Raw genomic sequence first — 24,509 nt, forward strand, 5'->3', positions numbered from 1 at the left:
AAGCAGCCTAACCTTTTGAGATATGGCTTGTTAACGTGTTCACTGCAAAATTAAGGTAAAACAGTTACAAAGCCTTAAAGAGGAGCTCCGGTCATATTTGTAAAAAGTAATAATAAACAGCCACTCACCTGTCCCAAGGATCTAGTGCTGTGCTCATCCAAGCTGTTTTCTCTATCCTTCTTTGGTCCCTGGCGACGGCATCTTAACTGTGGGCACCTGGCTGTGATAGCTGGGTGCCCACCGCACATGCGCATTGTGAATGGTCCCACAGTGTTCGGGGACCTGTCATAAGTGCCAGAAGACTGCTAGATGATCTGAACGGAAGTGGGAGTGGGTAACCGGGTACCTGCACCAGCCCAAAAGTGCCATTTCCTAAACAGGAGTGGGAGAGGAGGCCTTAAAGCGGAGCTTCCCCTTTTGGGTGAAGCTCCGGTTAAAGAGGAGGTATGGGGAAAAAAAATATTTAAAGCCAGAAGTTACACATACTGCAGCTGCTGGCTTTTAATAAATGGACACGTACCTGTCCTGGAGCCCAGCAATGTCGACAGTAAGGTTCCCGGCATGAAGCCGAAAGGTTACACTGCTGCCGCCATTGCGGGTAAGGGAACCCCGCAGTGACGTCACAGCCACGTCCGGACTCCCGGAAGTGGGAAAGGATACCTGTCTTTGACAGGTATCCTGTCCCCCCCCCCCGAAAGGTGGCAATTGTGGCACCGGAGGGGGGGAGGAATCCAATGAGCGAAAGTTCCACTTTAGGGTGGAGCTCCGATGTAAGCCTAGGTTCACACTACTGCAATGCGATATACTGCGAATTTGATCCTGTTTTTTTGTCCTGTGTGAGGTGCGAATTTTCCTTGCGTTTTAAGGTAGACGGGTGCGAATTTACTGAGATTTTACTGTGAATTTACTGTGATTTTAGTGCGAATTTCAGGAGGCAGACAGTGAACAATTCACAGAGATGTGAACTGTGTGCTACGAGTTTACTGCAAGTTCAGTTGAAGGATATGAAGATAAAATTCGCACTGCACCAAAGGATTCGCATCGCACCCGCAGTCAACACACACAGGACCCTTTTTTTCTCGCACCAAGGCTTAAGCTAGCCATATACTACCGTGTTTCCCCGAAAATAAGACCTACCCCGAAAGTAAGCCCTACTGTCATTTTTGGAGAAGGCTGCAATATAAGCCCTCCCCCAAAAATTAGCCCTAGTTTGGGGTTGTGTGGTCTAGACTGTGTATGTTTCTTTGGTGAATACTGCTGCTTAGCTGATTCCCGCTGCTCTCCTCCTCTTCTGTCAGCACGTATCTCGGCCCCCCTCCCTCTGTAGTGCTCAGAGCAGGAAAAGACCATTCAGGCGGTACATGGAAGCGCCTATCGTCGCTCAGCTGATTCTCCGCTGCTCTCCTTCTGCCAGCAGGGGATCTCGGGGGTCCCCCTCCCTCTGCAGTGCTCGGAGTGGGAAAAGACCGTTCAGGCAGTACATGAATGTGCCGAGCGGCTCTCAGCTGATTCCCCGCTGCTCTCCTTCTGCCAGCTGTCAGCAGAGGATCTCAAGCCCCCCTCCCTCTGCAGTGCTCAGAGCATGGAAGACCAATCAGGTGGGTCACGGAAGGACCAAGGAAGGCGCTGTAGGAAGGTACGGTGCACACTTTACATTGTATGGGGGCTGTAATACAGTGCATTTTATGATTTTACAGGCACTTTTAACTCCGTTCCAGCCAGGAGATGGGGAGAGAAGACAGCACATGACAAGCCCTACCCCGAAAATAAGCCCTACTGGGTCTTTTGTCAAAAAAATAATATAAGACCGGGGCTTATTTTCGGGGAAACACGGTAGTTGAATGTCATAAAAAAAATATAAAATTCAGGATGTTCGTTCAATTTTCTACTCATTATGGGGCTTAAAGTGATGTTCATCTTCAACATTAGCGATGAGAAAATCTGAAGTGGCAATATGGAAAAAATTTCAAAATTGAAAATATTAAAGCGTAATTACTGTAAACTCTTCAATACAATGCTAGAAAAACACACAATCCCATTTATAAAATTCAGCATGCAACTAATAAGGACTCTAAATAGAAATTTTATTGTGCCTACTTTTTTGTGTAATCTTAACCACTTAAGACCCGGACCAATATGTAGGTAAAGGACCAGTCCCCTTTTTGCGATTCGGCACTGCGTCGCTTTAACTGACAATTGCGCGGTCGTGCGACGTGGCTCCCATACAAAATTGGCGTCCTTTTTTTTCCCACAAATAGAGCTTTCTTTTGGTGGTATTTGATCACCTCTGCCATTTTTTATTTTTTGCGCTATAAACAAGAAAGAGCAAAAATTTTGAAAAAAAACCAATATTTTTTACTTTTTGCTATAATAAATATCCCCCAAAAATATATAAAAAAAACTTTTTTTTCCCTCAGTTTAGGCCGATACGTATTCTTCTACCTATTTTTGGTAAAAAAATCGCAATAAGGGTTTATCGATTGGTTTGCGCAAAATGTATAGCTTTTTACAAAATAGGGGATAGTTTTATTGCATTTTTCTTAATATTTTTTTTTTTACTACTAAAGGCGGCGATCAGCGATTTTTTTTTGTGACTGCGACATTATGGCGGACACATCGGATAATGTTGACACATTTTTGGGACCATTGTCATTTTCACAGCAAAAAGTGCTATAAAAATGCATTGTTTACTGTGAAAATGACAATTGCAGTTTGGGAGTTAACCACTAGGGGGCGCTGAATGGGGTTAAGTGTGGCCTCATATGTGTTTCTAACTGTAGGGGGGAACAGACGATCAATGACAGCGCCACAGTGAAGAACGGGGAAGGTATGTTTACACACACCTCTCCCCGTCCTTCAGCTCCTGTGACTGATCGCGGCACTTCGGTGGTGATCGGGTCCGCGGGTCCCGCGGCCACGGAGCTTCGGAACCGAGTCGCGGGCGCTCGCCCCACGGCTGGGCACTTAAAGAGGACGTACAGGTACGTGATTGTGCTCAGCCGTGCCATTCTGCCGACGTATATGGGCGTTAGGCCGTCCTTAAGTAGTTAAAGCGCACCTTCAGTCATTTTTTTCAACTTTCCATCTATTAAATCTTCTGCCCTTGTTGTTTTAACTTTGGATAGTAAAAAAAATTTGGTCGTGCGACGTTGTACTCAAACAAAATTTACGCCCTTTTTTTCCCCAAAAATAGAGCTTTCTTTTGGTGGTATTTGATCATCTCTGTGTTTTTTCTTTTTTTGTGATATTTTGAAAAAAAAAAACCACAATATTTTGTACTTTTTGCTATAATAAATATCCCCATTTTTTTTTCATTTTTTTTTCTCAGTTTAGGCCAATATGTAAAAATAAAAATGGCAATAAGCGTATATTGATTGGTTTGCTCAAAAGTTATAGCGTCTACAAAATAGGGAATGTATTTATGGCATTTTTATTATTATAGTTGTTTTTACTAGTAATGGCAGCAATTTTTAGCGGTACTGCAACATTATGGCGGACACATCTGACATTTTTGACACATTTTTGGGGCCATTGGCATTAATACAGCAATTAGTGCTATAAAAATGCACTGATTACTGTGTAAATGTCACTGGCAGGGAAGGGATTAAGACTAGGGGGCGATCAAGGGGCTAATTGTGTTCCCTGACTGTGTGTTCTAACTGTAGGGGGAGGGGACTCACTATAGGAGATGACAGATTGTGGTTCCCAGCGTATAGGAATTCACTATCTGCATCTCCTCTCAGAACAGGGATGTGTGTGTTTACACACACGTCCCTGTTCTGACTCTCGTGTCCGTGATCGCTCGTGGCCGTCAGTCATCGCGACCGCCGGTCATGAGCATCGGCATCCCCGCAGTGCAGAAAACAAACTGACGTACAGCTACGACGGTTTTCAGGATTGTGCCAACCTCCCTCAATATAATGATGGCGGCAGGTCAGCAAGTGGTTAAATTATCTGTCCTTTTTTTCCCCTACAAATAGAGCTTTTTTTTGGTGCTATTTTATCACCTCTGCAGTATTTATTTTTGTGCGCTATACACAAAAAAGAGCGACAAATTTAAAAAAATATATGTATTTTTTTACTTTTTGCTATAATGAATATCCCCCCCCAAAAAAAAAATGTCTTCATCAGTTTAGGCCAATATATATTCTTCTACATGTTTTTGGTAACAAAAAAATTATTGGTTTGTGCAAAATTTATAGCGTCTACAAACTATGGGAAAGGTTTATGGCATTTTTATTATTATTTTTGACACTTTTGACAAATTTTTGGGACTATTTACATTTATACAGCGATCAGTGCTATACAAATGGTAGGGAAGGGGTTAACACTTGGGGAGAACAATGGGTTAAATGTGTGTTCCCTCAGTGTGTTCTAACTGTATGTGGGATAGGACAGAGTAGGAGAGGAGAGGAGGCATTTCGCTGTTCCTACTTACTAGGAACCAACGACATGTCTCCTCTCCTCTGATAGCACAGGGATTTGAGTGTTTACACACACAAATCCCTGTGCTGGCGCTCGTGAACATGATCGCCGGCCAGTGCATTGGGTCCCCCGCCATGCAGCGAGTGCGCGTCCCTCCAGGGGCTGTTAAAGGAACCCTGTACCTGTACTGGGTTTTGCACAGGGGGCCATTCTGTCCCCATATATGTACGCGAGGCGGTCGGGAACTGGTTAAAGCAAAGAAAAAATGTGATTGCAAAGAAAGGAATAATAAGCCTATGCCAGCGATCTGCCCTCTCTTGGAGAGCTAAGCTAGTTGCAGAATTTTTATCATCCAGCACTTCCAAAATCGTTGAATGTCTGATCCCTCCCTATTTGTTCTCTGTGGTTTCCTCTGCCACCCTTAGGTCAATACAGTACACCAGGGCTCAAAATTTCAAGTCCTGAACTACTAGCCAGGCCTTAAGAGTTACTCGCCACCAGTTGCCCCACCCAAACCCTACCCTGCCCTGCCCCTAAATCAGCCCCTAAACATGCCCACGCCTCCCCCAGTACATCCCTACCTCCAATGCCTCCCGCAGTACATCCCTACCTCCAATGCCTCCCCCAGTTTTTACCATTCTGCAGCCACGGGGGTCAGTCATCACTGCACACTGAGGGTAGAGCGTCGTTTGAGCCTGGGGCGGTCCCAGGCGGTGAAGTGCACGGTCTGTGTGTCTGGGCAGGGATGTGCAGAACAGAGGAGGAAGAGGGCAGTCCCAGGCGGCTCTTGCCAGTATAGTGCAGTGCACGGTCTGTGTGTCTGGGTGGGGATGTGCAGCAGAATGAAGGCGGAGAGGGGCTGTCCCAGGCGGCGAAGTGCACGGTCTGTGTGTCTGGGCGGGGATGTGCAGCAGAACGGAGGTGGTGAGGGGCGGTCCCAGCGGCTTTCAAGCTTAATGAACAGCACTCTCTGCGAGCCTGGGCGGGGATGTGTGGCAGGAGGTGGAGAGGGGCGGTCCTAGGCGGCTGACATTTATGTGATAGCACAGCCCTATCATTACTCGCCCTCCTCATTTGTTTACTCGCCAAATGCGAGTAGGCGAGTGCAAATTTTGAGGGCTGCAGTACACAGTAGTAATCTCAGGGCTGGTAGAAGAAACCACTGAGGTGGAGCAATGGATCAGGTATCTAAAGATGGCAATAGACAGCTATTTAATAAAAACTAAGATTCCTCCATCCACACAAACAAACTTAATGAAGGAATCCCCCACGCCGTGACATTTTATTCTGGCAGTGAGACTCACAGCTGTCAGACTACACTAATTAGAGGCTGCAGACTCTGATTGACAAATGTTTCCTTCTATGTCCCTTTAACAGAAGTCAAATAATAAGAGATTTCTGTCAAACGGGGACTGCCAAGCACTGAAACAATAAGGAAAAAGTTCAGAGAAAACAGGTGCTATTACATGTTCAAGCAGTATGACAGTAAAAAAAATAACTTTGTTAACCATTTCCCGCACAGCCTATAGCAGAATAATGGCCGGACGTGGGTTTCATTTTTCTGACTGGACTTTATATTACGTCCTTCAGAACAAGCCGCTCGCACACGCCCCCAGAGGCGTGCAGCGTGGCGATCGGTGGTGTGTCTATGACGTATGCTCTTTATCATGTGATCAGCTGTGAGGAGAGGAGAGCCAATAAGAAGCTTTTCTCAGTGGCGACATATGCACTGATAATCAGTGCAGCCCCACCAGTGATGCCAATCAGTGCCACCTATCAGTGTCCATCATTTACGCCTATCAGTGCCCATAAGTGTTGCCCATCAGTGCTGCCTATCAGTGTTTGTCAGTGCAGCTTCAACAGCGCACATCAGTGAAGGAGAAAACAATGTATTTACGTATTTTTTTCCTAAATTTTTGGTCTTTTTTCGGTTGTTTAGCAAAAAATAAACCCAGTGGTAAATAAATACCAACAAAAGAAAGCTCTTGAATCAGGAAGGCTGGAAACATGGATGCTCTTAAATAAAATAAATAATAATAAATAATAATAATAATAATAATAAAAGTACTTTATTTGTTACATGGGTATACAGGTACAGGCTATATTCTGACATGTTTTGGCTATGGTGAAAGCTCTATTTGTGTATAAAAAATTATAAAAATGTAGTTTGGGTACAGTGCTGCATAACCGCGCAGTTGTCATTCAAAGTGTGACAGCGCTGAAAATTGGCCTGGGCAGGAAGTTGGTGAAAGTGTCAAGTATTGAAGTGGTTAATTGTTATACAAAAGAAAATGGGAAGTTCCCCGTTGGGCTTTTAGGCAGCAATGTCAAAGATATAAAAGTACTGGTTACTGTATAAAGGTAGTATTTATTAACAAAAAGCTTAGAAGTCACACTGTATAAAAATTACAATACATAAAATGAAGTACAAAGAGTCATATTCCATGGTGCAGTAGACATGATGATTACACATTATTATATTACATGATTGTACAATGTTGATCCCCGACGCGTTTCGACCAGTAGAGGTCTCTTCAGGGGGATAGTTAATTTCTAAAAAAGTATATCACAAAGGTATGAAGTTAATAAAAGAACTAGCATGTCAATATACATCACATAGATACGACCATGGGAATATATTTACCACTAAAACATGGAATGGAAGGTATATGAAGCCGCTGCATAGTCCGATAGGGCCTACAGGAAGTCCCCACATTCCGGAGGGTAGGGAATCCACCCAAGGGGGGTCTTCAAGGAGCCTCATTAATGACACCCACCCAGTGGGGGGAGGGGAGGAACCGGCACCTGCAATGAGCACCCACAGTAGCCATAGTTAAATTGGGGAAGGTTAAATAGAGTAATTACAAGTAAACCTATCAAGGTAATGGTTAAATTGTATGTGTGTATACGAAGTGAAAGGGCGAAGGCAACTGCAAGTTGCCAATATATAATAGTCAAGGCATTTATAAACGTCCATGGATAAACAATAAGCGGTAGCCGGTAGGAAGGTTGGGATAGTCTCAGAATATGATGTGTATTACAATATAGTGTGAAAAAATAGAATAAGATAATAAACTGGATAAACAAGTGCAGTTTAGGTGCATGTGACAGGACTGCCAAATAGAATGGTCAGAGGATAAATACTGTGGTGTAAGATACAAAAGTGAGTGAAAATAAAAAAATAATGATTCTGTGAAAACAAATGGCATGTGTACCCAATAATGAACTTGAGCAAAATTAGTTGTAAGATAAAAAGATTAAATAGGTGTGAGTGTTGGAAGGTTTGTTATAAAACTATATAAACTAATGAAAAAATATGCAGGTATTACCTAGTACGGTGATGTAGATATAATGGGTAGTTGAGGTTTGGCTGCAAATTGTGCAGAGCAAGTGAAGACGCAATGCCAGGACAGTGGGATGGTCTGGTCTATGTGAGATGTAATAAACACACCCCAGTGGCCAGTTATTATATAGTGCCCTATGAATGGCTAATCAGGGTGATCAGGCGCACAGGTCCCCCCCCCCAATACCCACCAGGAGATGCGGCATCCAGGCCCCACACTGGGGCCCACATGGGGCTCCCCCGGCGTCCTGGAAGGCTGGGAAGCTCCGACCACCGTCGTCCTCTCCGCTGGTCTCTACTGGTCGAAACGCGTCGGGATCAACATTGTATAATCATGTAATATAATAATGTGTAATCATCATGTCTACTGCACCATGGAATATGACTCTTTGTACTTGATTTTATGTATTGTAATTTTTATACAGTGTGACTTCTAAGCTTTTTGTTAATAAATACTACCTTTATACAGTAACCAGTACTTTTATATCTTTGATATTGCTGCCTAAAAGCCCAACGGGGAAATTCCCATTTTCTATTATCCTACAGGGCGAGCAGCTTTACCATCTCTATAGTATGTGTCATTCCCATTTCGTACAATATTTTTCGGTGGTTAAACACCTCTTCCCCTTTGACACACAGAGACAAGACGCAAGTTCTTGTGCTCTTCCATTGTTTTTTTTTACTCCTGCATTAAACTCTTCCATTAATGTTGACCCACTCCCTATTAGGTACCTAGGTCAACTGGATTTTTTAGGTGTTACATCCACCTTCCTTGTTGTTGTTGAGGGGATTGGATTCATCCATTCATACTTTTCTTCCGTCCTTGTCCCCCCCCCCCCTGATATTTTTAGGAGGTACCCCCAGATATTTATATACTACAGTGTTGTATATTTCAACACTTCAGTATGTTCAAATGTTCTATATGAATATTTGTTCCAACTCAACTAACTTAATATAACAAACGGATTGGATTGAATCATCTATCCTCTCTCCCCTCTCCTACATGCATCAGGAGGCACTGACTCCTGCACAGACTCCTGCAATGCAATATGTCCAAATATCTAATTAATTAATATTTGTTCTAATTCATTTAAACTTATATATGCAAGGAGTTTTAATCATGGAACCTATGCACAGCTCCTGTTCAAATACATTTTGTCAAATTGAATTAGCTGCATCTTTATGTAACCACTACAACTAGCTGCCATCATCTATGTCATTTTATTTAACATTTAACACTCAATATATGGACATGGCCGCTGTGGGGTCCTTTGGACCTGGCAGTCCCTGTTCGATTCTGGGGGCTGGTTTCCTCCCATTTGGGTCTTCACCGGCGGGGGGGGGGGGCTTGAGGGAACTTGTTCCCTCTTATTTGCCTCGGTGGGTTTCAGGGGGTTCTCCCCTGTATGCCGATGCGAGCCCCCTCTGCCGGCGGCGTTCTTTGGATCCTTCTGGACAGTCTAGACTAGCGCGTACGCGCAAAAATCGGCGTGCGCGCTACGTCATGACGTCACGCAGGTTGCAGCGGAGAGGACTACGGTGGTCGGAGCTTTCCAGCCTTCCAGGACGCCGGGGGGAGCCCCATGTGGGCCCTGGACGCCGCATCTCCTGGTGGGTATTGGGGGGGGGGCCTGTGCGCCTGATCACCCTGATTAGCCATTCATAGGGCACTATATAATGACTGGCCACTGGGGTGTGTTTATTACATACCACATAGACCAGGCTGGATGCTACCGCATCCACGCTGTCCTGGCATTGCGTCTTCACTTGCTCTGCACAATTTGCAGCCAAACCTCAACTACCCATTATATCTACATCACCGTACTAGGTAATACCTGCATCTTTTTTCATTAGTTTATATAATTTTATAACAAACCTTCCAACACTCACACCTATTTAATCTTTTTATCTTACAACTAATTTTGCTCAAGTTCATTATTGGGTACACATGCCATTTGTTTTCACAGAATCATTATTTTTTTATTTTCACTCACTTTTGTATTTTACACCACAGTATTTATCCTCTGACCATTCTATTTGGCAGTCCTGTCACATGCACCTAAACTGCACTTGTTTATCCAGTTTATTATCTTATTCTATTTTTTAACACTATATTGTAATACACATCATATTCTGAGACTATCCCAACCTTCCTACCGCTTATTGTTTATTCATGGACGTTTATAAATGCCTTGACTATTATATATTGGCAACTTGCAGTTGCCTTCGCCCTTTCACTTTGTATACACACATACAATTTAACCATTACCTTGATAGGTTTACTTGTAATTACTCTATTTAACCTTTCCCAATTTAACTATGGCTACTGTGGGTGCTCATTGCAGGTGCCGGTTCCTCCCCTCCCCCCACCGGGTTGGTGTCATTAATGAGGCTCCTTGAAGACCCCCCTTGGGTGGATTCCCTATCTTCGGGAATGTGGGGACTTCCTGTAGGCCCTATCGGACTATGCAGTGGCTTCATATACCTTCCATTCCATGTTTTAGCGGTAAATATATTCCCATGGTCGTATCTATGTGATGTATATTGACATGCTAGTTCTTTTATTAACTTCATACCTTTGTGATATACGTTTTTAGAAATGAACTATCCCCCTGAAGAGACCTCTACTGGTCGAAACACGTCGGGGATCAACATTGTACAATCATGTAATATAATAATGTGTAATCATCTACTGCACCATGGAATATGACTCTTTGTACTTGATTTTATGTATTGTAATTTTTATACAGTGTGACTTCTAAGCTTTTTGTTAACCACTTACCCCCCGGACCATATTGCTGCCCAAAGACCAGAGTACTTTTTGCGATTCGGGACTGCGTCGCTTTAACAGACAATTGCGCGGTCGTGCGACGTGGCTCCCAAACAAAATTGGCGTCCTTTTTTTCCCACAAATAGAGCTTTCTTTTGGTGGTATTTGATCACCTCTGCGGTTTTTATTTTTTGCGCTATAAACAAAAATAGAACGACAATTTTGAAAAAAATGAATATTTTTTACTTTTTGCTGTAATAAATATCCCCCAAAAATATATAAAAAAACATTTTTTTTTCCTCAGTTTAGGCCGATACGTATTCTTCTACATATTTTTCGTAAAAAAAAATCGCAATAAGCGTTTATTGATTGGTTTGCGCAAAAGTTATAGCGTTTACAAAATAGGGGGTATTTTTATGGCATTTTTATTAATATTTTTTTTACTAGTAATGGCGGCGATCAGCGATTTTTTTTTTGGTATTGCGACATTATGGCGGACACTTCGGACATTTTTGACACATTTTTGGGACCATTGGCATTTTTATAGCGATCAGTGCTATAAAAATGCATTAGATTACTATAAAAATGCCACTGGCAGTGAAGGGGTTAACACTAGGGGGCGGGGGAAGGGGTTAAGTATGCCTGGGTGTGTTCTTACTGTGGGGGGGGGGTGGCCTCACTAGGGGAAACACTGATCCTCGGTTCATACAGTGTATGAACCGAAGAAAAGCATTTCCCCTGCTGACAGGAACGAGAGCTGTGTGTTTACACACACAGCTCCCGTTCCCCGCTCTGTACCGAGCGATCGCGTGTGCCCGGCGGCGATCGCGCCCGCCGGGCACACGCACGGGAGTCGGGGGCGAGCGGGGGGCGCGTGCGCGCGCCTGCGGCGGCGCGCGTGCGCCCCTAGTGGCGGCTAAAGGGTAGGACGTCATAATACGTGATCTCGCCTAGGAGAGCCACCTTGTGGACGTATTATGACGGTGCGGCGACGGCAAGTAGTTAATAAATACTACCTTTATACAGTAACCAGTACTTTAATATCTTTGACATTGCTGCCTAAAAGCCCAACGGGGAACTTCCCATTTTCTATTATCCTACAAGGCGAGCAGCTTTACCATCTCTATAGTGTCATTCCCATTTCGTACAATTGTTATACAAAATGACCATCAATTCCAAAAATTATCCCAATTGAATTACCTAATATCAAAGTAATAACCTCTATCCCATTTCCTTAAAGTGGAGGTTCACCCAGAAATGTAAATTTTTAACATTAGATTGATGCTCATTTTGTCTAGGGGAATCGGCTATTTTTTTTAAAAACTAAGCAGTACTTACCGTTTTAGAGAGCGATCTTCTCCGCCGCTTCCGGGTATGGGCTGCGGGACTGGGTGTTCCTATTTGATTGACAGTCTTCCGACCGTCGCATCTATCGCGTCACGATTTTCCGAAAGTAGCCAAACGTCGGTGCGCAGGCGCCGTATAGAGCCGCACCGACGTTTGGCTTCTTTCGGCTACTCGTGATGCGATAGATGCTACCGTCAGAAGCCTTTCGGAAGACTGTCAATCAAATAGGAACGCCCAGTCCTGAAGACCATACCCGGAAGTGGCGGAGAAGATCGCTCTCTAAAACGGTAAGTACTGCTTCGTTTTTTAAAAAAATAGCCAATTCCCCTTGACAAGATGAGCATCAATCTAATGTTAAAAATTTACATTTCCGGGTGAACCTCCACTTTAAGGAAATGGGATAGAGGTTATTACTTTGATGGTCATTTTGTATAACAATTGTACGAAATGGGAATGACACGGGTGAACTCCCGCTTTAAAAGGAAATTACAACTTTGTCAAAGTCTAAAAACAATAGCTGACCGAACAAGACCTACTGAATTTATTAAGTTATTATACTCTTATTATGTAAGTTGATCCTTATATGGTTTATTGCATTTTTGCAATTAACTACCAAACTTTGAAATTTCCTGATTCCCGTTTAACTATCCGAATTTCGATACATCTATGGCCAGCCTAACACACCAGGAAGTGTGTCAGATACAAAACATTCTACAAAAAGCTTCCCTCTTCTTGAGCAAAGATCAACAGAATGGGTGAATGGAGAGGTTGAGTAAGAATTCTATTATTTGCAGTGTAAAAACATGAATCAGAGCCCTGCCAAGTTTTTGCTGTTATCTTGTTTCCCATTTGGGAAGATTATCCAATCAATTTTTTCCGGTGACTATTGTGACTGAGACATCAAGTTATCAGAAATTATAAATTTTAGACCTGTCCCCAAAACAAGAGGTGACGGTAAACAATCCAATGATCAACTGTCTAAGAGAAGATTTAAATAACATTTTAAAGATTTCTCTCACTTCCTGTTGTGATTCCAAGACAGGAAATAAAAGAAAGTCTCCCCAATTAACATAAAAATTACCTTTTTTTAACCATTCTCTTCTCTATCTATATTTGTAAAGAGGTGAATGTGACTTTCACTAAAACATTAACTACTAGTGAATTACTGTCAGTTAACCTGTTCGCTGCCACCAGTGTAAGGTGTATGTTGGTGGCAGCGGCGTGTGGGTACTTAACAAGCCGACAGCTTTCTGTTAAAAGTGATTTGGGCCACTTGATCATACAGCCACTTGATCCCTTCCGCCGGTACTTCAATATACTACGTGACTTTCCCACCTTGTATCCTGGGCTCTGCTTTCCTACCTGTATTCCTGGGCCAGGCATGGCTCATAGCTAGCCTTCCCCAGCAGCATAGCCGAGGAAACAGCTAATGGAGCACAATCTGTGCTCTATTAGCTTCAGTGGAGTGCAGAAGACCCCTGATGTCGCAAGAAAGAGAATCTGTCAGTGGCAATGCTGGCAGCACTCATATGTCTATTTCCCAAAGACAATCTCTGGATATGATGCTGAGCACGTGCACTCAGCTTGTTTGGTCAACCATGGCGAGGCCTGCTTTGAGTGGAACCTGTCCTGTTAAACCGCTGTATGGTCTTGGCCACCATGCTGCAGCTCAGTTACAGGGTCTTGACAATCTTCTTATAGCTTAGGCCATCTTTGTGTAGAGCAACAATTCTTCTTTCCAGATCCTCAGAGAGTTCTTTGCCATGAGGTGCCATGTTGAACTTCCAGTGACCAGTATGAGAACGTGAGAATGATAACACCAAATTTAACGAACCTGCTCCCCATTCACACCTGAGACCGTGTAATACTAACGAGTCACATGACACTGGGGAGGGAAAATAGCCAATTGGGCCCAATTTGGACATTTTCACTTTTGTTGCCAGTGGTTTAAACATTAAATGCTGTGGGCCAGATTCACAGAAGAGATACGACAGCGTATCTCCTGATACGCCGTCGTATCTCTGTGATCCGCCCGTCCTAACTATGCGGCTGATTCATAGAATCAGTTACGCATAGATAGCCCCAAGATCCGACAGGTGTAATTGACTTACACCGTCGGATCTTAGGATGCAATTCTAGGCAGGCTGCTAGGTAGCGATTCCATTGCGGTTGGCGTAGAATATGCAAATGACTAGTTACGGCGATCCACGAAGATCCGTGCGTTCGTCGCAATCTCGTACGTCGTCGCTAGTCGGTTTTTCCCGTCGCAAAGTTACACCTGCTTTAACATGGCTTATCTTTAGATCAGCCATGTTAAAGTATGGCCGTCGTTCCCGCATTGAATTTCGAATTTTTTTGCGTAAGACGTCCGGGAATCCGAAACGCCGTAACGCACGTCGCCGTTCAAAAAAAACGTCAGGGCGCCGTAATTTCACGCAAAGCACGTCGGGAAATTTTAACACGGAGCATGCGCAGAACGTTCGGCGCGGGAACGCGCCTAATTTAAATGGTGCCCACCGAGCGCTTTTATGTTACACCGCCGCAAGTTTACAGGTAAGAGCTTTGTGAAACAGGCACTTACGCTGTAAATCTGCGGCGGTGTAACGTAAATGGGATACGTTACGCCGCCGCAGAGTAACGTAAATGTCTCTGAATCTGGCCCTGTGTTTTGAGTTATTTTGAGGGGACAGCAAATTTACACTGTTATACAAGCTATACACTCACTACTTTACATTGTAACAATGTGTAATTTCTTCAGTGTTGTCACATGAAAAAACATATAATACAATATTTACAAAAATGTGAGGGGTGTACTCACTTTTGTGAGATACTGTACACTACAGTGCAGAATATATATTACAGTGCAGTCAGTGTGAATATATATTATGGTGCAGTCAGTGTAGAATATATTTTACAGTGCAGGTAGTGTATAATACAGAATACAGTGCAGTCAGTGTATATCATGCAGTGCATAGTATATACTACAGGACTGGGCGTTCCTATCTGATTGACAGGCTTCCGACCGTCGCATACAGCGCGTCACGAGTTGCCGAAAGAAGCCAAACGTCGGTGCGGCTCTATACGGCGCCTGCGCACCGACGTTCGGCTTCTTTCGGCAACTCTTGACGCGCAGTATGCTACGGTCCGAAGCATGTCAATCAATTAGGAACGCCCAGTCCCACAGAAGACATACCCGGAAGCGGCGGTGAAAATACGGTATGTACGGGGATAAAAAAAAAAAAAAACACAGCCGACTGTCATTATGACAACTCGGCTGAATGTAATGTTAAAAATTTATTTTTTGGGTGAACCTCCGCTTTAAATACTTTCTCAAAAGTATTCTTTGCATATGAGAAATGTAGCACACCCCCTGCAGGAGCCGCTAGTTTTGTAATCCCTCTGTGGTTATCCTGCTTTCACTGAATTGAGTGGTGCAATACCTGAACCGGTCTGACACACCCTTTACACAATAAAACTAGAACCCTAAATTTTCCTCGATACAATCACCACTGTTTTCCATTCTGGGAAACACTATTTTCCTTCTAGGTACCTAAATAGGTGTGTTTAGGTTCAATAAAAGTTTTATTAGAATTTTTTTGGACAGAAATCAAAGAAAACAAGAACCGAGCACCCAACAATGGGTGGGACGATGCATAATGTAATACAGTATCACCTTCCATAACATAGATTATAACATGGGTACAATTGCATTACCCGCAAAAACATTTACACCGACATCCCCAGCATACCCCCCCCACACGTCCAACCGTCGCCACTCCCAGCCCTGGCGCCCCACTGAGAGCCTGCTGCGCCCATGGCTAGGAGAAAGCATGAGGATAACACACATACACTAGGAGTGCTGCCACCAGGGAGGTAGTGGGCTAACCATGTATCTAAATCAGCAAGAAATAGGCCAAGGGAATTAACCTGTAGCAATAGGAGATCATCGAATAGCCTTGGTCCAATTTAACGCATTCGTGGAAGGCAAGAAGATTAACAGGAAAGAACAAAGAAAGAATAAGTCCGGAAAATAGAACAGAAAAGAGAGAGAAAAGAGAACAAAGAAAGGGTAGAAAAGAAGAAGGTGAGTGGGAAGGGAAGGGAGGGGGGTGTGGGTGGTGTGCCTGGGCTCCCCGAGCTCCGGGTCTATATGTCCAGCTCAAATCCTCTCAAACCTTCAGGTCAGAGGGGAGGTTGGGTCGGGTTAAAGAAGTTTCTTCAACGCATCTGAGGAAGAGTAATGCCTCCAAATTCCCCATGTGAAGGAAAACTTAGCATGGTTTTCTAGAGCTTTAGCTTGGAGTTCTTCCATCAGCATGACTCCATTCATTTCATTGACCCATTCAGCCAGGGATGGGGGCGATGAGGATTTCCAATGTCTAGATATCAGTTGCCTACCCGTACTGAGGCAGAATCTTAGAAGAGTGTGTTTCTGAAACTTAAAAGTCCCCGAGAGAATAGACAACAGGGCAACCGTAGGGGTGGGAGTTAAATAGGTGTGTTTAATAACCTTCTAGAGAAGGGCTGTTTTCCGGCCTCACATTTCTTGAACGTTGAGACCTGGCCAACGGTTGCCTCATTGACACAACCGGGCGGCTGGTATGAGATACATTTCTGGCAGGCGTTGCAACTACACCATTATTTGGGGTCATTGAGACCACCGACAAATTATCAACGTCAACAAACAATATTTGAATCATACTGTGATGAAAAAGAACCTCTTCCTCGGACAATTTCCAAGATATATGCTCTGCTAATTACTCCCTCCCTGTGATGCCGGGCCTTAGCAAATGGGAAAGAGATCTTAATAAGACCTTTACCCTAGCTCAGCATCAGAATATTATCTATCTCTCGTTGAACTCATCTATCTGCACGCGAATCCATGAATCTAATTATAAATTATTGACACAATGATATTATATCCCGTCAAGGCTTTGCTAATTTTTTTCCAGAGGCCTCGGATCACTGTTGGAGATGTAGAGAGGAGTAGGGGACCTTATTTCACATATTTTGGTCTTGCCCAAAGATTAGACAGTACTGGCTGGAGGTACAGAAGATCTCTCAAACGTACAGCTTTTCCAATACCAGATGATCCCGCTTTTTTTTTTGCTTCATTGTTCACAAATTCCTCCGCAGACATACAAAAAATCTGTGCTATGTCATTTGGTTAACGTCGCCAAGGCCTGTATTACTCTGCTGGAGAGACGCTTAATCTCCTTCTATTGCCTCATGACTTAACAGGGTAAAAAATATTGCAATTATGGAGGACTTATGCCCGATACACACGATCCGATGATCGGACGAATGATCATCTGTTTTTTTTTTTTTTTATTCTAATCTCACGTTGAATCTGATGAGTTTACTAAAGTCACGAAAATTCTCGTACGACAGAATAAAAAATCGGAAGTGATGTCATGTGTTGTAATGCATTTGTATTGCATTTTCGAACGACAGCTGTACAGTTTAAACGAAAATCGTACGATCTGGCATCATACGAAAAAAAATTCTGTGCATTACCGATAGAATAATATCGGATGAACTGTCCTGATCGCCTCTCGAAAAGCTCTGTACGAACGATCCGATTATCGTACGATCGTTTCGAAAGCTGCATTTTCCGTACGATTTTCGGATCGTTTGTACAGGGCATTAGTTCTCTCGGTTCACGATAGAAAAAAGCAATATACTAAAACATGGTCAGCCTGGGATCGATTTGGATACTCAGAAGAGGGGAATAGACTGCTGGAGAGTATCTCCGGGGAGTAAGGTCCTCCCGCCTGCATTTCTATAAGTGTATGGAGGTCGCTTGTCTCCTCTGGGAATAGGTGTTGGTTTCCCCCTCTCCCCTGGTGGGTGTTTTGGTTGGTTTTGTCTTTTTTTTTTTGATTGGTTTGGTATTTTTTTGATGTGTTTGTTTGTAAAAGATAAAAATGAAGGGGAGGATCAAAGAGTCCATGGGGGCAAAATCTGAGGTATTGGTGGTAGTCTTTTTTCTTTTAGATTATGAAGACAAGAGGGAGCTTCATTGAGGATATTAGATATAAATATAATTGAGGAATATTAAAGCAGAGGTTCACCCAAAAATCAACTTTCTGCCATTAGATCCAGCATACTGCTGACATCTGCAGTATGCTGTTTTTTTCGTACTTATCGTTTTATCAGCAGTTGTTATCCGGCTCTGAGCGGGGATTCCTTCTGGGTATAGGCGTTCCTAAGCCAAGCGGAGTTGATTGACGGGCTGCTAAAGCGCGTCACGCCTTCCGAAAATACCCGAAGTGATACTCGGGTGTTTTCAACGCCTGCGCAGTCAGTTCTACAAGGCAGGCGCAGGCGCCGTAAACACCCGAGTGTCACTTCGGGTATTTTCGGAAGGCGTGACGCGCTTTAGCAGCCCGTCAATCAAATCCGCTTGGCTTAGGAACGCCAATCCCCCCTTTGAAATCCCTGCTCGGAGCCGGATAACAACGGCTAATAAAACGATAAGTACAAAAAAAAAAAAACAACAGCATACTGCAGATGTCAGCAGTATGCTGGATCTAATGGCAGAAAGTTGATTTTTGGGTGAACCTCTGCTTTAAGCTAGTTTAAAATGTAATGATGCAAAAGAGACTGTGTATGTATTAGGTGGAACTTGATGTAATAATGGACTCCCTGCCTCCTTTTGTATAAAGAATAAAAAAATTAAAAAAAGTCAGCAGCTACAAAAAGTGTAGCTGCTGACTTTTAATAAAGACACTCACCTGTCCCATGGTCCAGCGATGTGGCCGCCCAAAGCCTTGCTTCTCTCCCCCTCCTCTATGTGGTGCCAGCATTGCAAGTGTGGGCGCCCAGCTGTGGTGCGCACTGCGCATGCTGCACGTTTTGAATGGCCGGACAATCTTCTGGGACGTGTCCCAGAAGATTGCAGGGAGGGGGAGAGGGGAACTTCCGCTTGGCGCCAGGAGAGCAAGTGGGAGCTGGGTACCTATGCAAACTAGGTACTCTCTCCACCCTCAAAAAAATGACATGCCAAATGTGGCATGTCTGGGGGTCACAAGTACTTAAAAAGAGGAAGTTCTATTTTTGGGTGGAACTCCGCTTTAAAGAAGTTGCATTTCTTTTTTTATAAGTGTTCTGTCCCCCAGGTGACAAAGTGCTGTGGAAGGTTAGATCAGCCTTTCTCAACCAGTGTGCCCTAGCGTGCCGTCAGAGGTCCTCAGGTGTGCTGCAGTATCAGTGGAGAGAAGGGCTGTCAGATGAGCCCAATCTCCTGCTGAACTGTACATCGGCATTGTGAGAAGCTCTGTCAGCCTCGAAAGTGAAAGTAAAGTGCAGGGGAATGTGCTGTGCTCTCTGCTTCCCCCTACAGTGCAGTACCTGGCTGAATAAGGAAATTGGAAAGGTACTCTACTAGATTCATTTGGACTGGGGTGCCTTGAGACTGAAAATTATTTTCAAGGATGCCCTAACTGGAAAAAGGTTGAGAAACATTGGGTTACATACATGGTCAGACAGGGCCTCCCCTCCCACCCTTGGCTGTCCAGCAATGCAGCTAGCAAGGGGACGGCTGCATTGATAGCCAGTGCTTATCTCTGGCTCCAAGCACTTTACTGAGACAAGCACAGGCAGGAGGAATGAAAATGAGAGGAGGGGGCGCCTTGTATGACCATATATCTAATACAGCCCTTTTCAACCAGAGTGCCTTCAGGGGAAAAAGCTAAAAAAAATGCCCTTAAATTTTATACAAGCCAGTGGGTGAATGAAGCCTGCCTTTTAGTTACACAAAGCCCCATTTTTTGTTGTTGTACCTTTACAACCTTTCAGCTGCCAGAGTCCTAGCATCGAATTATGGTACATCATTGGTTGATAAGGAGGATGTTGGGTGCATGCACAGCATCATTTGCACCTCTCCATTAGCACTGGGGTCATATTAAAGGGGAGTTCCACCATGAAAAAAATCTTTCCAGCAAAAAAAAAAGAAAAAGAAAAATGAAAAAAAAAAAAAATTTTTACTTACCCTAAATAGCTGTTGCTATGCGGAAGTGCCGAATCTGCCTCTTCATCCACCGCGGTCGATTCTCTTCCTCCTCCTACACTGTTTCTTCTTGTGAATGGGGCGCACTGCATTCTGGGAACTGTGTGTATCCCAGAAAGCAGTCGGCCCATTCACAAAGCGCCGCGCTGCTCGCGCATGCGCAGTAGGAAACAGGCAGTGAAGCCGCAACGGCTTCACTGCATGTTTCCCTTACTATGGATGGCTGCGCCTGGAGCTGCCAGGATCAAGGATCGGCCTCGGCGGGGGCCGACATCGCTGGCGACTAGGACGGGTAAGTGTCCTTATTAAAAGTCAGCAGCTACAGTGTTAGCAGCTGCTGACTTTTAATCTTTTTTTTTTTTTTGACCGGAGCTCCGCTTTAACTGAGTGAGGGAGAACAGAAAAATTGGAATACTACTCACTTTGGAATAATAAATCATGTCTAATGTTGGGTGTCCTATGTGTGTTGATTTTGCTGCATTATGGAATGGTGTGCCTTGCAGAATTGTAAAGGGTATATTGACTGAAAAAAAAATGTCTAACCTACCACAGCACGTAGGAAGATTGGACAAAGCATTAGGCTCTATGGACACTGGACGCTAAAAAAAGCTATAAAAAAGCTAGTAGCTTTGCAGGGAGCCTTTCAATGTTTTTTAGCATTTTTGCAATAGCGTTTTTCAGTGTAGAGTTTATTTGCTTTTTTTCAATGGATAAAAAACGCTAAAAAACGCTGGCGATCTGGGTTTTTCCTGCCAAAAAAGTCACTTTGAACGCAAATTTCTTCCGTTCAGAAAAAAGCCCATAATCTCAGTTCCCAGAATGCAGTGCGCCTCATTCACAAGAAGAAACAGAGTGTAGGAGGAGGAAGAGAATCGACCGCGGTGGATGAAGAGGCAGATTCGGCACTTCCGCATAGCAACAGCTATTTAGGAAAGCAATAAAGTAATATATCCGCACTAGGACTAAGGATTGAACGCTGCTGCCTCCCTGTAAACGTCCCCAAACGGGTGTCAGTGATTGAAAATATTGCTATTAAGGGAAATTGGCGCCGCTGTCCTGGTACTCAACTATGATTCAATATGTTATAGACAGGTAAGTAATCCACTAAGTGGTGTCGGGTTCCCTCCTGCGGTTTAGCTCATATGTGAAGAGCCACCAATGTGGTGTAGGGTTCCCCTTTTTAACAGCTATTTAGGGTAAGTAAAACATTTTGTTTTTCATTTTTCTTTTGCTGGAAAGATTTTTTTTAGGGTGGAACTCCGCTTTAATATGACCCCAGTGCTAATGGAGAGGTGCAAATGATGCTGTGCATGCACCCAACATCCTCCTTATCAACCAATGATGTACCATAATTCGATGCTAGGACTCTGGCAGCTGAAAGGTTGTAAAGGTACAACAACAAAAAATGGGGCTTTGTGTAACTAAAAGGCAGGCTTTATTCACCCACTGGCTTGTATAAAATTTAAGGGCAATTTTTTTTAGCTTTTTCCCCTGAAAAAAAAAAACCAGTAAAAAACACATACAGTGCCTTGCGAAAGTATTCGGCCCCCTTGAACTTTGCGACCTTTTTGCCACATTTTAGGCTTCAAACATAAAGATATAAAACTGTAATTTATTTTGAAGAATCAACAACAAGTGGGACACAATCATGAAGTGGAACGACATTTATTAGATATTTCAAACTTTTTTAACAAATAAAAAACTGAAAAATTGGGGGTGCAAAATTATTCAGCCCCCTTAAGTTAATACTTTGTAGCGCCACCTTTTGCTGCGATTACAGCTGTAAGTCGCTTGGGGTATGTCTCTATCCGTTTTGCACATTGAGAGACTGAAATTTTTGCCCATTACTCCTTGCAAAACCGCTCGAGCTCAGTGAGGTTGGATGGAGAGCGTTTGTGAACAGCAGTTTTCAGTTCTTTCCACAGATTCTCGATTGGATTCAGGTCTGGACTTTGACTTGGCCATTCTAACACCTGGATATGTCTATTTGTGAACCATTCCATTGTAGATTTTGCTTTATGTTTTGGATCATTGTCTTGTTGGAAGACAAATCTCCGTCCCAGTCTTAGGTCTTTTGCAGACTCCATCAGGTTTTCTTCCAGAATGGTCCTGTATTTGGCTCCATCCATCTTCCCATCAATTTTAACCAACTTCCCTGTCCCTGCTGAAGAAAAGCAGGCCCAAACCATGATGCTGCCACCACCATGTTTCACAGTTGGGATGGTGTGTTCAGGGTGATGAGCTGTGTTGCTTTTACGCCAAACATAAAGTTTTGCATTGTTGCCAAAAAGTTTGATTTTGGTTTCATCTGACCAGAGCACCTTCTTCCACATGTTTGGTGTGTCTCCCAGGTGGCTTGTGGCAAACTTTAAACAACACTTTTTATGGATATCTTTAAGAAATGGCTTTCTTCTTGCCACTCTTCCATAAAGGCCAGATTTGTGCAGTATACGACTGATTGTTGTCCTATGGACAGAGTCTCCTACCTCAGCTGTAGATCTCTGCAGTTCATCCAGAGTGATCATGGGCCTCTTGGCTGCATCTCTGATCAGTCTTCTCCATGTATGAGCTGAAAGTTTAGAGAGACGGCCAGGACTTCGTAGATTTGCAGTGGTCTGATACTCCTTCTATTTCAATATTATCACTTGCACAGTGCTCCTTGGGATGTTTAAAGCTTGGGAAATATTTTTGTATCCAAATCCGGCTTTAAACTTCTCCACAACAGTATCTCAGACCTGCCTGGTGTGTTCCTTGTTCTTCATGATGTTCTCTGCTCTTTAAATGGACCTCTGAGACTATCACAGTGCAGGTGCATTTATACGGAGACTTGATTACACAGGTGGATTCTATTTATCATTATTAGTCATTTACGTCAACATTGGATCATTCAGAGATCCTCACTGAACTTCTGGAGAGTTTGCTGAACTGAAAGTAAAGGGACTGAATAATTTTGCACGCCCAATTTTTCTGTTTTTTATTTGTTAAAAAAGTTTGAAATATCCAATAAATTTCGTTCCACTTCATGATTGTGTCCCACTTGTTGATTCTTCAAAAAAAATTACAGCTTTATATCTTTATGTTTGAAGCCTGAAATGTGGCAAAAGGTCGCAAAGTTTAAGGGGGCCGAATACTTTCGAAAGGCAATGTAAGTATGAATCTAGCATTAAAGGAGAAGTCCAGCCTAAGCTCGTTTGGCTAGGTTTCCCCACTCCTGTGACCCATTTTCTGACGTCCCTTTAATCAGTCCAGGCACCGCGTCATCACTACAATGGAAGTCAGGATCCCCCAGGTGCCTGGATTGACACCCGTCTCAGCGACCCGCTAAGAGCCTGAAACGGCTGCTCCCCACCCCTCCACAGCTCAGCGCTCCAATGAGTGTGGAGGAGCAGAGCGGAGAGCTGCTGATTGAGAGTCAGCAGCTCTCTGCTCGGAGAGCTGTGAGAACCGAGCCATCAGTGACGTTCAATCACTCTGTCCCCCGATGCCTCTGCACTGAAAACCGATGCAGCATCCGACAGAGGCTGCACCCACCTAGGTAAGTATGATGGAGGGAAAAAAAACCTAACCCATACTTCTATTTTAAGAGTGATCTGAATGTAGCCCTTAAAGGTGTTGTAAAGATTTTTTTTTTAAATAACAAATATGTTATACTTACCTCCACTGTGCAGAGTGCACAGAGGGGCCCGGATCCACGTCTTCTGGGGTCCCTCTGCAGCTGTCTCTGGTCCTCCCCGCAAGAACTCCACACATTCATGCAAGCTCCCTCACATTGTGTGGAGTCCCTGCGGGCGCACTCCCGTGATACAGCAAGCTGTATCACTCAGTCCTGCCCATCGGCACGCTGCATCATTGGATGTGATTGACAGCAGCACCAGCCAATGGCTGCGCTGCTTTCAATTCATCCGCTCTAGCCAATCAACGGCCAGGCTGAGCGGCAAAGAGGATGTCGGGGCCAAGCGCAGGACTTTCGAGTGGTCAGGTAAGTATAATGGGGGGCCGGTATAGTCTGAAGTTTTTTCACCTAAATGCATTAAGGTGAAAAAACTTTTACCTTTACAACCCCTTTAAACCCCACACTAAGAGTGCTTGCAGAGAGGCTCCATTTACTTGAATGGGTCACATTCGACGGGCACTACACCTTATGAAAGCAACTCCTGCAGCGGACGCTATGCAAAGCATCGCAGTGTATGTAAACCCGTGGCCGCTGAAACGAAGCCCCTTTTCATGTATTAAAAACTTGCATTCACACTTATGATTTTGTTTGCACAATTGCCACAAAATTCCATTTGCTTAACCCCTTAACGCCCGCCGCACGACTATTTACGTCCGCAGAATGGCACGGACAGGCAGATGGGCGTATATATACGTCCTTGCCTTCTAGTGGGTGGGGGGTCCGCGTGCGGGTTCCCTCGGGGAGCGATCCGGGACGACAGCGCGGCTATTCGTTTATAGCCGCTCCGTCGCGATCGCTCCCCAAGGCTGAAGCACGGGGAGAGCCGTATGTAAACACGGCTTCCCCCGTGCTTCACTGTGGCGGCGTATCGATCGAGTGATCCCTTTTATAAGGGAGACTCGATCGATGACGTCAGTCCTACAGCCACACCCCCCTACTG

At 44.0% G+C, this 24,509-nt stretch overlaps 1 protein-coding gene across 1 annotated transcript in view; it reads left to right on the forward strand.

Annotated features, from left to right (window-relative positions):
• DHRSX (dehydrogenase/reductase X-linked) overlaps positions 1–24,509 on the forward strand; it is a 631,492-nt gene that overhangs the window by 160,209 nt on the left and 446,774 nt on the right. The gene's annotated exons all lie outside the window — the stretch shown is intronic.

Source organism: Rana temporaria, chromosome 2 (assembly GCF_905171775.1).
Source record: "Rana temporaria chromosome 2, aRanTem1.1, whole genome shotgun sequence".
Taxonomy (NCBI): Eukaryota; Metazoa; Chordata; class Amphibia; order Anura; family Ranidae; genus Rana; species Rana temporaria.